The sequence below is a fragment of the Hemitrygon akajei genome, chromosome 9 (genome assembly GCF_048418815.1).
Source record: "Hemitrygon akajei chromosome 9, sHemAka1.3, whole genome shotgun sequence".
NCBI classification, from domain to species: Eukaryota; Metazoa; Chordata; class Chondrichthyes; order Myliobatiformes; family Dasyatidae; genus Hemitrygon; species Hemitrygon akajei.
This window is the reverse complement of record NC_133132.1, coordinates 15,814,997-15,828,744: the sequence shown is the minus strand read 5'-3', so window position 1 is coordinate 15,828,744 and position 13,748 is coordinate 15,814,997. Positions and strand designations below refer to the sequence as shown.

General features: G+C 44.6%; 1 non-coding gene across 1 annotated transcript; it reads right to left on the bottom strand.

The window, feature by feature from the left end:
- Positions 1-402: 402 nt before the first annotated feature.
- Positions 403-475, bottom strand: trnav-uac (transfer RNA valine (anticodon UAC)). Its single transcript has one exon. It is a non-coding gene; the product is annotated as a tRNA-Val (tRNA).
- Positions 476-13,748: the final 13,273 nt, after the last annotated feature.

Here is a 13,748-nt window from a genome sequence, read left to right as displayed (position 1 = left end):
TACATGCCAGCTGTGTGATGAAAAAGTGCCTCTTTCACCTCAAACGGCTGAAGAAATTTTGTTTGGGTCCCCAAATCCTAAGAACTTTCTAGAGACGCACATTTCAAAGCATCCTGACTGCCTGCTGCAGGAGGGGGAGGGAGAGGGAAGACAAAGAAAGCGATTTAAAATCCACTAACCTCCTTTTGTTTAAATCTGTTTATGTTCTCCTGCAAAGGATGCATAATTTATATTAATTCAACTTAATGTCATTTATCTCTGTCAGCTATGCAATGCAATGTGCTGCTGCTGGAAATGTGAATGTTCATGGCGTTTGCACCTCTGGGTGCCTATGACAGAAAACCTGAATCCGAACTGAACAGCTGAGTCTCAGATTCATCGTAAATTCTGGAGATCAAACAATGTTTCTGCCCAGGATTGAACTGGGGACCTTTCGCGTGTAAAGCGAACGTGATAACCACTACACCACAGAAACCGTGCAAAGCGCTCATTGATCTGAGCTGTTGAGCAATGGCCCGAGACACCGTCGCCCCAGTCCGCCGTCGAGATGTTATCGGGAGGAGGACGAGACCGAGTCGGAGCGTGCGGATCGGAAAAAGTCGGAGCGTGCGGATCGGAAAAAGTCGGAGCGGAGGAGTTTTTGCGAATTCCTTTGGGTTTCTGGCATGCAAGGTGACGAATCTCAAGGCTGTGTAATATATACATACGTTAATAATAAATGCACTTTGATCTTTGAAACGTCTCCACTGCAGGTTCCCGTACTTCAATGTAACAGGGAATTTGTCCATTTCTGGTCAGTCTCGCTCACCTTCCCTGTGCTAACCTGGTATCTTACAGGAGAAACTCGAAGGTTCAGCCCATGTCAGGGTTCTGTTAAACGAGTTTTGATTTTGGCACCCAAGTGTTTGCGGCGTGGCGGCAACAAACTTCATTGCACTCTGACCTCGGGTTGGTACGTCCCATGACGCACAGTTTCAATAACCAGCTGGAAACTTGCCACACTGAGCTGAACTCTGTTTTTATTGTTTTAATATCAAGAATAGCAGTTGAGAATCTTCAAGCAGCATTGGAATTATCATCACTGTATTTTTAATTGACGCCGTCTAATCAGCGCAGCTATTTATTACGTGAAGGAAACGCGGAAATGACTCTGCTCAAAAGGAGATAAATCCAGCGAGATAAAGCGGGGTCCCCAGTTCAATCCTGGGCAGAACATTGTTTGGACTCCAGTGTTCGGGATGAACTTGAGACTCACCTGTCAGTTTGCGTTCAAGTTTTTTTTGTCATTGGCATCCAGGGTGTAAATGCGATGAACATTCGCTGTTAAACATTTGCCTTTCCAGCAGCAGCACATTGTATTTCAAACGCGAGAAAAATAAGTTACAGAAAGACGAATTATATATATAATATTATATATTTGTTTATGTCCTCCTGTAAATTTATATATATATATAAATTTACAGGAGAACATAAACAGATATAGACATAACGGGGTTCGTGGATGACCCAGACTGCACTTCCACATCTCATGTATCAGACTCTCTGTTCAAATTCTCCACCACCCGGTCCTCTCCGCTTTCAATGACAGGTATTAAATTGATGCGATGTATACAGGGCCATGCAGTAACAATTTCCTGTGGAGTGTTGGTCAAGGTGCAGCATGTAACAGGTAACTGAACTATGTTGCATTTATAAAGCAAAGAATGAAAACATCTTCGGTCCTCTATATTCCATCGGTCTCCACATGGTGGCGTTCCAGCTCACGAGCCAAATTCAACGGCGCCTTTAACATTTCTGTCAAAGTCTGTATCGTTCGTTCTCTTCACCGCGGATTTTAAGTTAATTGAAGCATGTGACTGATACATTTCTGGACAGCAGGAAGTGTTACCAGTCAGAGTTTCTTGTGAGAAGATTCCAACTGTCGGTAATGAATCACGGCCAATCGACCCACCGAGTCCGTCCGAACAGCAGACACACGATCAGACTGATATTTCATTAATGGTAATGGTAATCTGATCCGTTGGATCGCAACCAGACCGGGACATCAATGGCCAATTCAGCTACCTATTGTGAATGTGAATTATATTGGTAACAACAGCCTTCAGGAACGGAGTGGCAAGTCGATCACATCAAAGGTCGCAATGGAGGGAACGCATTCCAGCCCGATGGATCTTACCATTGGAAACGGAAGCTCAACACGTCAATAGAGTTGTCTTCTCTTTAACCGAGGATTGGTGAACACGGGATATGTGAGAATTAATTTCTAATTCTGTCCTGAAATAATGCAGCTTCACGTTGAGAGAGAGGGAGAGAGATACCAGCATCTCGCTACAATTTACGGTCATTGAGGCTGCGATTAATATCTCTTTTGTTCGCGTGTGCCTGAAAAATTCGCCGATGTATGTAAACATTGAGTTAAATCGACAACACAACGAACCAAGGAAAAGTGCAGCTAGAGCGTCTCTGAAGCAAAAGGAAGAGCTCGTTGCTTCACCATTTGGTTGACTGAATTGAGAAGACAATAATATGGGGGACCTGTGATGCGCTAATTCAACAAAGAAACCGTCTGTTCAGACACGTTCAACAACGGGAAGTGAGGCTACGCGTGTTGAACGAAACAACCAAAGAAGGAGAATGCGTGTATCCCTGTGGGCACTTGCCTTTTCGTGAATAAGGGAGGATCTCCTGCAACGCTTGTAAACTCGCGCTCCCTTGCTCAGATCAAAATCAAAGGTGCATCGCCTTGAAGCTCAATACAAATAACAAGCAAGGTGTCTCACAAGCATAAGGGTAAATGTAGCATTTCAGTGGAATTTTCAGCTTGAAAGTCGCCCAGTCACATTCGTTGCAAGCATTAAAATCATAAGTGCTCTAGTTCAGGCTCGAACTCACAGCCTCGGCATCTCTCCGCCGTGTACAACCACACAAGTACCGTGCCTTAACCGATTGCGCCACGAGAGCCCAATGCTGCAAACACGTGGTTTTAAATATCTGGAAAGAAAAAAAAAATAGAAATTCCTATATCATAGATCATATAAATGTACGTAAAAAGGTCGTTCGGCCTACAGTGTTTTGCCGGACCAGCTAAAAAGCAAATCAGAAACACTCAAACTCTGATCCCTCCTTCGTACCATGTCCATAATCCCTCAATCTTCCTTACGTCATGTGCATAGCGAATCACCAAATGTACATATCAAATATCACCTATAAATTTGCCGATGATGCAGACATTGCTGGTAGAATATCAGATAGAGAAGAGAGGGCCCAGGTGAGCGAGATATGCCAACTGTTGGAGTGGGGTCGCAGCCACATCCTCGCACTGAACGTCACTAAGACGAAAGAGCTTATTGTGGACTTCAGGAAGGACGAGACAAAGGAACACATACCAGTCCTCGTAGAGGAATCGGAAGTGGAGGCAGTGAGCAGAATCAAGTTCCTGGGTGCCAAGATCTCCGAGGAATTAACCTGGTCACAACATATCGATGCAGTTATAAAGAAAACATGAAAACGACTATACTTCATCGGGAGTTTGAAGAGATTTGGTATGTCAACCAATACACTCAAAAACTTCTATAGATGTACATTTGACAGGCTGCATCACTGTCAGGTATAGAGGGGGCGGGGGAGAGGGGGGCTACAGCATCGAACTAAAAGAAGCTGCAGAGAGTTGTTAAAGTTAGTCTGCTCCATCTTGGGTACTAGCCTACAAATTACCGAGGACATCTTCAAGGAGCGGTGTCTCAGAAAGGTAGTGTCTACTATTAAAGACCTCCAGCACCCAGGGCATGCTCTTTTCTCAATGTTACCATCCGACAGGAGGTACAGAAGCTTGAAGGCACACACTCAGCTATTCAGCAACGCTTCAATCCCTCTGCCATCGATTTTAAAATGGATGTTGAACCCATGAACACTACCTCCTTTATTAAATATATATTATTTCTGCTTTTTTACACGATTTTAATCTATTCGATATACATATCCTGTGATTTATTCATCTATCTATCGATCATTTATTTATTTATTTATCAATTTATTTATCTATCTTTTATTTATTTATTATTAACAACTTTCTTCTTCTATATTATGTACTACGTTGCTGCTACTAGTTACAAAATTTCACGGCACATGCTGGTGATAACAACCCCGATTCTTTTTTTTTCTGTTTCTGATCTCTTCAAAGCTTCTAATGTTTTAGTTTCAGGCACTCCGGGCATTCACCACTCTGATTAAATAAGCTTGAGCTTGGCTTTGACATCTCTCTAGAATCTGCCTCCTCTCATCTTCAATGCATGGCATCTGGTATTAATTACTCCAACCCTGGGAAACCGACACTCCCTGTCTACTCTACCTCTTCCTCTCATAATCTACTCATCCTCTAGTACATCTCCCCTCAGCTCCGGGCCGGCCAAAGAAAACAAAACATGTTAATCCAACCTTTCATAAACGCACATGTCCTCTAATCCAGGTAAACCTCTCTGCACCCTCTTCAAAGCCTCAACATAGTTCCTACAGTCGGGCGATCAGAGTGGTAGGCGACACTCCAGAAATAGCCTAACCTGAATTTTATACATTTGCAACATAACTTCTTCACTTCTGAACTTAATGCTTAGACTAATAAAAGCAAGTTTTGTCTAATAAAAGCAAGGATGATCGATCAACCACCTCATCGATCTTCGCTTTCAGCTCGAGTGGGTATGACTTGAGGTTCAAAGATGCATTTATGATCCGGGTGGAAAAAAATGCCAATACCTGAAATTACAATTGATTTGCTAAATATGATTATAAGAAATTGCAACAGATGGAAATATACTGGCACTGATAGTATTCATTGCTATTGGTATGAAACTTTAGTTTCCCTTATCGTGGTTCAGCAATTTTCTTACAAATCCTGAAAGAGTGTCAGAATTTTAGACAGAAACATATGTAAATATAGAAAGTCTAGAGCACATTACAGCCCCTTCGGCCCACAATGTTGTACCGACCGTGTAACAGAAAGAGAGACAGAGAGACAGACTCTGATCGATTTCCCCGAATCGATCCTCCAAGCCCCCACTTTCCTTTGGGTGCACAACACTCTTTCAGTTTCCAGTGGCGTGTCTGCCTGTGTCTCAGCACACTTGCCTTTTATCTCCCCTGCCGGGGTACCAGCCATGCATCAACTGACCATGTCCATGTGCGTCAAACTGGGCCACTCCCTGCTGTCTCAGCAAGAAGATTAACGAGCAAGGAAGAGTGTTCTTGGAGCAAAAGTAAATAATCAGCTATGGAGCCATAACTTTAAATCTCTCCCTCTCTCTCCCTCTCTCTCCCTCTCTCTCCCTCTCTCTCCCTCTCCTCAAACAGTGTCCAAAAGCCAGTATCATTCGCCCGGCATTTTAAAGTCGTTGTCCGCAGAAAATATGAACCCTAGGAGTACCTAACACTATCCACACGGTCAATGTATTATACACCTCTATCAGGTCACCTCTGATCCTCCGTCGATCCAAGGATGAAGACCATGTTAGCTCAACATAAGGCATGCTTCCCAATCCAGGCAGCATCCCAGAAAATCCCCTAATGTAAAACCCTAAATAGAAACCACAAATCATTCATCAAAATACCGTCCTATCGCAGTTGATGTATAGAATTGCAACAGCATGCATACACAACTAATCGCCACGCGCTTAGATAACTATAATGTACTAACAAAAAGAGCAGAAACGATGCGGTAACCGTATGAAGGGACGTAAACAACAAACAATATTAGCGTCACGAGGTGGGGACAAGGGTGCTGGGAGAGGACACACACGCAGGACACAAACACGTCTTTCTTAGGTATAATAAAATAGCGTTAATTACTCGCTGCACAGAAGATCGGTAAATCGAGGACAAAGAGAAACAAGAACCTTGGACTCGGGGACTAGGGACTTGGATCGCCACGAACCTGGGAATTGGAAACAGGGAACTGGGACAGCCGCGGACCTTGGACTTGGACCCGGGGACCTTGATTCACCGCCGCCAGACACTTGGATACTGTGGATCACTGCAGCCAGAAACGTGGACACCAAACCACAGGACAAGGAATCTTGAACCAGGACTCCTCCTTCAGATCAGGCATCCAGCCGGGACTCTTCGAGGGATAGACACGGACAACGGGCAGGAACATCGAGTCAGGACTCTGTCTTCCACTCAGGCACCGAGCCGGGTCTTCTTCGAGGGGTAGACACAGACACTGGGCATGACATCGAGCCGGGACTCTTCTTCGGGGGTAGAACCAGACAAGGGGCATAATATACTATAATGTACTAACAAAAACAGCAGAAAAGATGCGGTAACCGTATGAAGGGACGTAAGCAACAAACAATATTACCCCTGGTAGATTGACCTTGCCCGGACCCACTCTGGCGACGGAAGGTGAATTGCTGGTACTCCGATGCGGGCTGGATCACTCTGGCTTGTCGTAGCAGCGGCGGCGACGACTTGCGAAGGCTTCTTAACACTCTCGCCCCGAACGGCTAAAGCCAGGGGCTTATAAGCTGCCGGTTCGGGTCGAGGGTAGATTACCTTGATTGCCAAGCTCAAGGGACGCGTGAAACGAAATCAAAAGGGGACAAGGAGTCAATGGTCCGGATCGCAACCTAACTAAATTTAAAGGGGAACCGATCCGGACCATGACAATTAGAGCGGTTCGCTGTTGCGACAGGCCGCCCCTGTATCCGCGGATATTTCAGTTGCAGCACGAGCGTCACAGCCATCTTTCAAAAGGGTGGCAGAGGAGACTTATGATCCTACGGATGTAATCAGTGATGCTGATGCAGAGTAATGCCTCTCTCATCTGAGCACTGCGGACTCAGTAGTCGACATTTAAGTGCAGACTTGCCATAAAGGAATGTGGCAGGCTAATTGGCAATCTAAGTCTTAAAGTGACAGCAGCATCTAAACATAATCCGGGGAGCTGGAGTGCCGAAACTTGGATGGCACCCGTTTCTCTGTCGGGGCAATGGCAATGGATAGCGAGTCTTACTCAGGGATAGAGATTCTTACTCGGAGAGGGAGATTCTCATTCCGGGATGGAGATTCTTACTCGGAGATTGAAATTCTTGCACGGGGTGGAGATTGCTACTCGGGGATGGAGATTGCTACTCAGAGATGGAAATTAGTACAGAGGGATGGAGCTTTTTACTCAGGGATAGCATCAGATACACTACAAGTGGACTCAATGAGTTTTGTTGTGTTTTTGTTGGTGGAGGGTAAGGGAAACTTGATGGGTGTGCACACAGGTATTTACTCGGCATTTATACAAGTCCGCTTTCGAAAATGTACAGCTCATCCTCGAAGAACTCTCGCACATTTTTAGACGTGATTGACCTGCCATGTCAATTAATGTCTCCACTTTATTCCATTCCATTATCGGCCTGTTCTGGCCATGGGAATTTGATAATTTATGACCCAGTATTTTTTCAGCGTGAGTAACGTAGCAGATATTGTTTTAAGGTCATAAACAGAAACATAGACCAGTAGCACTCATCCAGAGAAACAGACGCTATCGAAAGTGAAATAAGTTAGAATCACCCTCCGACTTGCGTCCAGAGCGTACGTGTACAAATTGTCAGCATGAAGATTGCGGAACGTTAAATGATAAATTAGACCATGGAGCTTTATTCAGTCTCTGTGGAACTTAAGATACTGGCCGTTCTTTACATTTTTATCGTACAGGGGCGAGAAAGGACATGGCGTTCCCATCGAAACGAGAGGGCAGTTCAGCCGGTGCATCAACAAAAACGCACAGTTCATTCCCAATCGTCGCAGTCACTGAGTTGGAGAACGGAATGACGTTCTTCCCGTTCATGCTCTTCCTCACGATGGCAGCGAAGAAGATGGCCGACGGAGATTAAAGTCCTCATGTCAGCGGATTAAACATTAAAGCAGAACTCAGGAACAACCGAGTGGCCAAGTATTCTGTAGACTGAGCAGCCAAACTCGGTACTTTTGTTTTTGCTATTTCTTTTTTGTGAACAATGAAATTGCAGTAGCCTAATTCGGAAAGTATGCAAAAAAATGGCTGTGTCATTACCTTATATCAGAATGAAAAGAAGAAAGTCAACATATTGCGCTAACGTACGCTAAAACTTCCACTTCCACTCAATCTATGCCAATCGTATTAGATGCAGTTTATATGGACAAATAGTTACCATACGGAACACGAATACTTTTTTTTTAATCTTCTGTATGAAGCATCTCTTCCTCCCTCGATTCAAAGGGACCAATTCTCCGCTACCACCTGAAATGTTCCATGTTCGGCACCTTACTGTTGAAAATCCTCTGCATCGTTTCCATTGCATTCACAGCAGGAAAGAGCAGATCTCTAATCAGAGGAATATTATACACGCAATTCTGTGTGCGTTGTCTGGATTTCCATCATCTGCAGATTTTCTCTTGATTGTGAAATATTATATATTACTATGTCATGACCTTTCCGGTCATTGCAGACTGATATTCGGAATGTATTTAACACCACATTATCAACCCGTATCTGAAAACCTTATTGACGTTTCAACTTCCATTTTCTAGTCCTTCTCTTCATCTCGAGAACACCGTCACTCTTTGTGAATCTCCCAGCCTTCTCATCGATTGGAAGGTAATTACCATATACTTCACTATCGACCTTATCTGCCCCTCTCTGACCATCAGACAGACTGATCAATTTCATCCCATATCTGACAAGCCATTGGCATATTATTGCAACCAGCATCTGGACACAGTGAAGGGCTCTTCTTATGTGCCGTTCACTTCAGACCATTCAACACAAAATTACATCGAGTTAACACGCCAGGAAAAATAAACAGAATATATATTGTTGTGTTGTATGTACAGTAAAAGTACTGTTAAGATTGCCAAATAAGTAAAAATGAATATCTACCTCACTGATAACAACAATACAAATTTCGAGCATCTGCCAAACAATTGTCACTGTTGCTACAAATGCAATGAATGCAGATGCTCTGTCCCTTTAACCATTTGCACCAATTCGAGGGTCAACTGTACGGTGACTGAATTACTTTGCTTCATACTAGTGCGAATTTTGATGACAGCTGGCTCACTATATGAGGGACGGCATCTACATGCTGCGCATACAAAATGTTGTAGGACTTCCGAAGGTCACGACTGGAAAGGAAAGGGGAAGCTGCCCGAATAAGAAGTTTAAGGGAGGAGAGGAGAACAAGCTAGAAGGTGTTATTGGAGTCGGGTGGATGGGATAGAAGGACGAAATAAAAGGCTGGGGGCGATAAGTGGAAGAGACAAAGGGCTGGAGAAGAGAGGGTCCAAATGAGAGAGTACTATGGGAGAAAGGGTAGACAGATGGGCAGCAAAGGGAGGTGATAGGTAGGTAAGCAGACGAGCAGAAGGCGAGTTCGGGGAAATGAAACAGCGGGTAAGGAGAGAGGGAAAATACCGGAAGATAGAGACATCCATGATCATACCATATTCCAGATGCTGGGAGAGTCCAGTACCAGAGGGTATGGTTTAGGTATAAGGGGTAGGTCATTTAGGACAGAGTTAAGGAAAAACTTCTTCTCCCAGAGAGTTGTGGGGGTGTGGAATGCACTACCTCAGAAGGCAGTGGCCAATTCTCTGGATGCTTTCGATGCTTTCAAGAAGGAGCTAGATAGGTATCTTATGGATAGGGGAATCAAGGGATATGGGGACAAGGCAGGAACCGAGTATTGATAGTAGATGATCAGCCATGATCTCAGAATGGCGGTGCAGGCTCGAAGGGCCGAATGGCCTACTTCTGCACCTATTGGCTATTGTCTATTATTGGACGTTGCCTAGACGATATGTATGCTGTTACATCTCCAACTCCACAGGAAGAAGGAGTCGGGGAGAGAGAGAGAGAGATGAAGGGAAGATAAAAAACGAGGAAAAAAAGAATCACGGTAGGAAGAGAGAGAAAACCAGAAATGGGGAGAGACATCGTTGAGTAAGAGAGAAAGGTGGGAAGAGAGACAGGAAAAGAGAAAGAAGGGATTCGGGGACGAGGGGGAGCCCGCAGGTAGACTACCAGGGAAGAAAAGGGAGAGAGACTGGGTTGAGAGAAAATCTGAGGGTTAGAGAGTGGGAGGGGAGATGGCAAATGGGCTGGAGAGATTGGGGAAGAGAGGGGATGATGGAGAAAGAGATATGGTGAAAGAGAGGAGGTTTAAAGAGTGGGGTAGAGAAAAAATGAGGGGGGAGATAGACACGGAAGAGAAAGACTGGGAAGAGATAGACTACGGGAGATAGAGGGACTGGGGAGAGAGACTGCGGAGAAGGAAAAAGGGGAGATAGAGAATAGGGAGGACGATATTCTGGGAGGAAAAAGCCAGGGAGAGAGAGGTACGGGGAAGAGCAACTGCGAGAGAGAGATTCGTTAAGTAAAACTAAGAGAACGAGAGAGTAGGAGGGGGAAAGGTGACTGCGATGACAGAGGGAATGTGGGAGACAGAGAGCGGGATATGAGAAAAACTGGGAGAAGAGGCACTTTGGAGAGAGAGAGAGAGAGAGAGAGAGGGAGAGAGAGAGAGAGAGAGAGAGGGAGAGAGAGAGAGAGAGAGAGAGAGAGAGAGAGGAGAGAGAGAGAGAGAGAGAGAGAGAGAGAGAGAGAGAGAGAGAGAGAGAGAGAGAGAGAGAGAGAGAGAGAGAGAGAGAGGAGAGAGAGAGAGAGAGAGAGAGAGGGAAACCGAGAGAGCCAGAAGGAGTGGGAAATGGATGAAAGGTATCAAAGGCCCGAAATCTCGACTGTTTACTATCTTCAAAACGGCTGGCTGGCTTGCTGACTTCCCCCAGCATTTTGTATGTATAAGTTTGATTTGCGGTATCTGATGATTTTCTATAGTTTGCGGTTCATTTTTTTCAATATAGAGACCAGCCAGTGCGTAGTCTCCATTCCTGGGACCCAAACCAGCCAAACTTTCTGTATGGCCTTACGGGCATAGCACACGCTTTTGTCTGATGCGCTAGGAGGCTGAGGTAGCGGAAGGAAAGGGTCCGTCCCGGGACTGTGCACTCAGGGTTCTCGTTCCCCATCGGACCCCAACAGGATCAGACGGTCAGGTTTGGAGCGTTCATCTGGGCCTCAGCCGCTCAGGAGGTAGTGGAATCTTTCAGTGGATGGAGCGAGTCTCTCCGACCGGCCAGAGGCGTCACGCTAGGGCACTACCTCCCTCTTCCCCTGCAAGGGAGGTGCAGATACGTCATTCCGAGGTGTTGGAAGGGGAAGTAAGGTTGGAGACACCCCAAACTACATGGGGGCTAATCGTGATGGGAGCTCCTCGACAGACAGCGGGGAGATCACTGGATGGTCTTAATTTAGCTCGGTAGATCACTTTAACTCCTTTTGGAATAGTAGACAAGATCTTTGTAAAAGATAATGAAATCGACACTTGAGTGTGACCCACTCTGTTCCAGCAGCCTCCTTTTGTAAATATGGAACACAAACAGCCCTGTGCCAGTTCCCAAGACAACCCCACTGCCTCGTGTCAGTCTTCAAACTCATCCCATAGTCTCGTATCTATGCCCAAACTCATCCCACGGCTCCGTGTTCATCCCGCAGTCTCATCCCTCAGCCTTATGGCAGTCCCCAAACTGCGCGCATAGGCTTTTCTGCAGCACAGCTGGAGTTTCCCTTTCACATAAATATAATTCTCATATTAGTTTCGATCCAGTATGGCGAAGAGCACATTAATGAATGTAACGATCCACATTGTCAGTCACCAAACTAATTCCATTGCCCATTCTTTCCCCACAGCCCCTGTGTCAGTCACCAAATTAATCCTAATGTCCCGTCCTTTCCCCACAGTCCTGTGCCAGTCACCACACTAATCCCATTGCCCCGTTCTTTTCCCACAGCCCCTGTGTCAGTTTCCAAACTAATCCCATTGCCCCGGTCTTTCCCCCACAGACCTGTGTCATTTTCCAAACGAAACCCATTGTCTCGTCCTTTCCCCACAGTTCTGTGTCAGTCACTAAACTGATGATGTGAGGAATGTGGATTCATGATGGCATCAGTCCTGGATCCTCGGAACGCAATTCGGGTGCGGATGTCCACTTGGAAAGGCTCAATGGGAACGTGGAGATATTTCAGACAGTACTTGTACAGGGTGCTGATAGATCTGTCCTTTGAGGCAGGGAACAGAACGATGGGTGACAACAGATGTGGAACAACTAGACAAGAGGATGAACGAAGCTGATTTAAGGTCTCGGAAGCAAGGATCAGACAGGGGCAGTAGACGATTACAAGGCAGCCAGGAAGGAGGTGATGAATGGAATTAGGGAGAGTTAAAATGAGCTTCACTGGGCCTGGGCGAGTCGGATTAAGGAAAGCCCCGATGCATTCCAGATGTACGTAAAGAATAACAGAATGACTAGAATGAGGGTAGGACCGATCAGAGATGGAAAAGAAAACATGTTTCTGGAGTTGCTGTCGGTTAATGGTCGGGATCCATGCCATAAAAAAAGTTGGAAATCACTGAGTGATAGGGACCTTGTCATTTCTGAGGACAGAGTTAAGCAGGCCAATAAATTCGAACATGTCGAGATTAACAGAGGAAGATTTTTTGCGTACTCACTGGCCTCCACTATTCCTTCTAAAACCGCGTGGATGCACGGCTGTGCAGTAATTGAAATGCCCCCCATGCACATAGCCTTTGTTGTCGCGCAGCTGGAATTTTCTCTTATACAATGTTATATGTTTTGATCCAGTGCTCAATAGAAAAATTATGAATTTATCGATCCATCTGTAATCTCCTTACAGATCCGTCACTCTTTTGTAAATTTCCTCTAAAAGCAAAAAAAAAAAAAACACAAACAAAAAAAAAAACGTTACTCTCATAGTCTGTCGGTGACAGTGTTTATTGGAGTGGCGAATTGAAAGATCTGTTTGTGTCTCGAACTTCTGACGTGATTACCGCGCCTGTTATTCAATTTATTCAACGTGTGTATAATCACTTGGATAATAGATTCCCCGAGGATGTTAGGAAACTGTTAAGCTTTTGACCCTGTTGCAAACAATTTTGAATTTAAGTAAGAGAATGCTGTAAGACTGACAAAAACAAAATATCATTTACTATTATAAAATACAACACAAGTGCTGCCTCAGAAATATCGCAACAATACTGTGACTTCAACTTTGCCATTTCTGAGAAAGCTAGAACTGGTTCAATTACAATGTTTACTGAAATGTTGAATTACATGCTTAGAAATGAAAAATAGGAAGAACTGACAACTGATGTCATTGGAACATTTCAAGCTTCTTGTGTGACCGTTATGAATTCAATTACATGAAAATCCAGACGTGGGAACATGCGGATGATTTTATGAGGATTAAGATGCTCCTTTCAGGTGGATGAGAAATTAATCTGGACAATGTTTATAGGACAATGGACTTGTAATAAAGGCAGGCGAGTAATGGTTTACGGAACACGAAATATTTTTCATTGTTCTATTGTATTTCATTGGACCCTTCAATTAATAAATAAAATCAAATGCATGTGTTTTGTACATTTCTAATTCCAAAGATTCATAGTGTACATTTTATCAAAAAGGGCAAAGAGTGCCGCGCAGTTTTCAGTCTGTGTAAAAAATGTCTTGTTCAAAGTCGTGATTCGTCCGTGCAGGTGTTAGGAAAAAAATAGAGGGAATGTTGTTGGTGACTGAAGCAGTGTCGGAGGACTGGAGGTTAGGAAAATTATTCCTTTGTTCAGGAAACTGAGTCAGTATAACCCTGAACG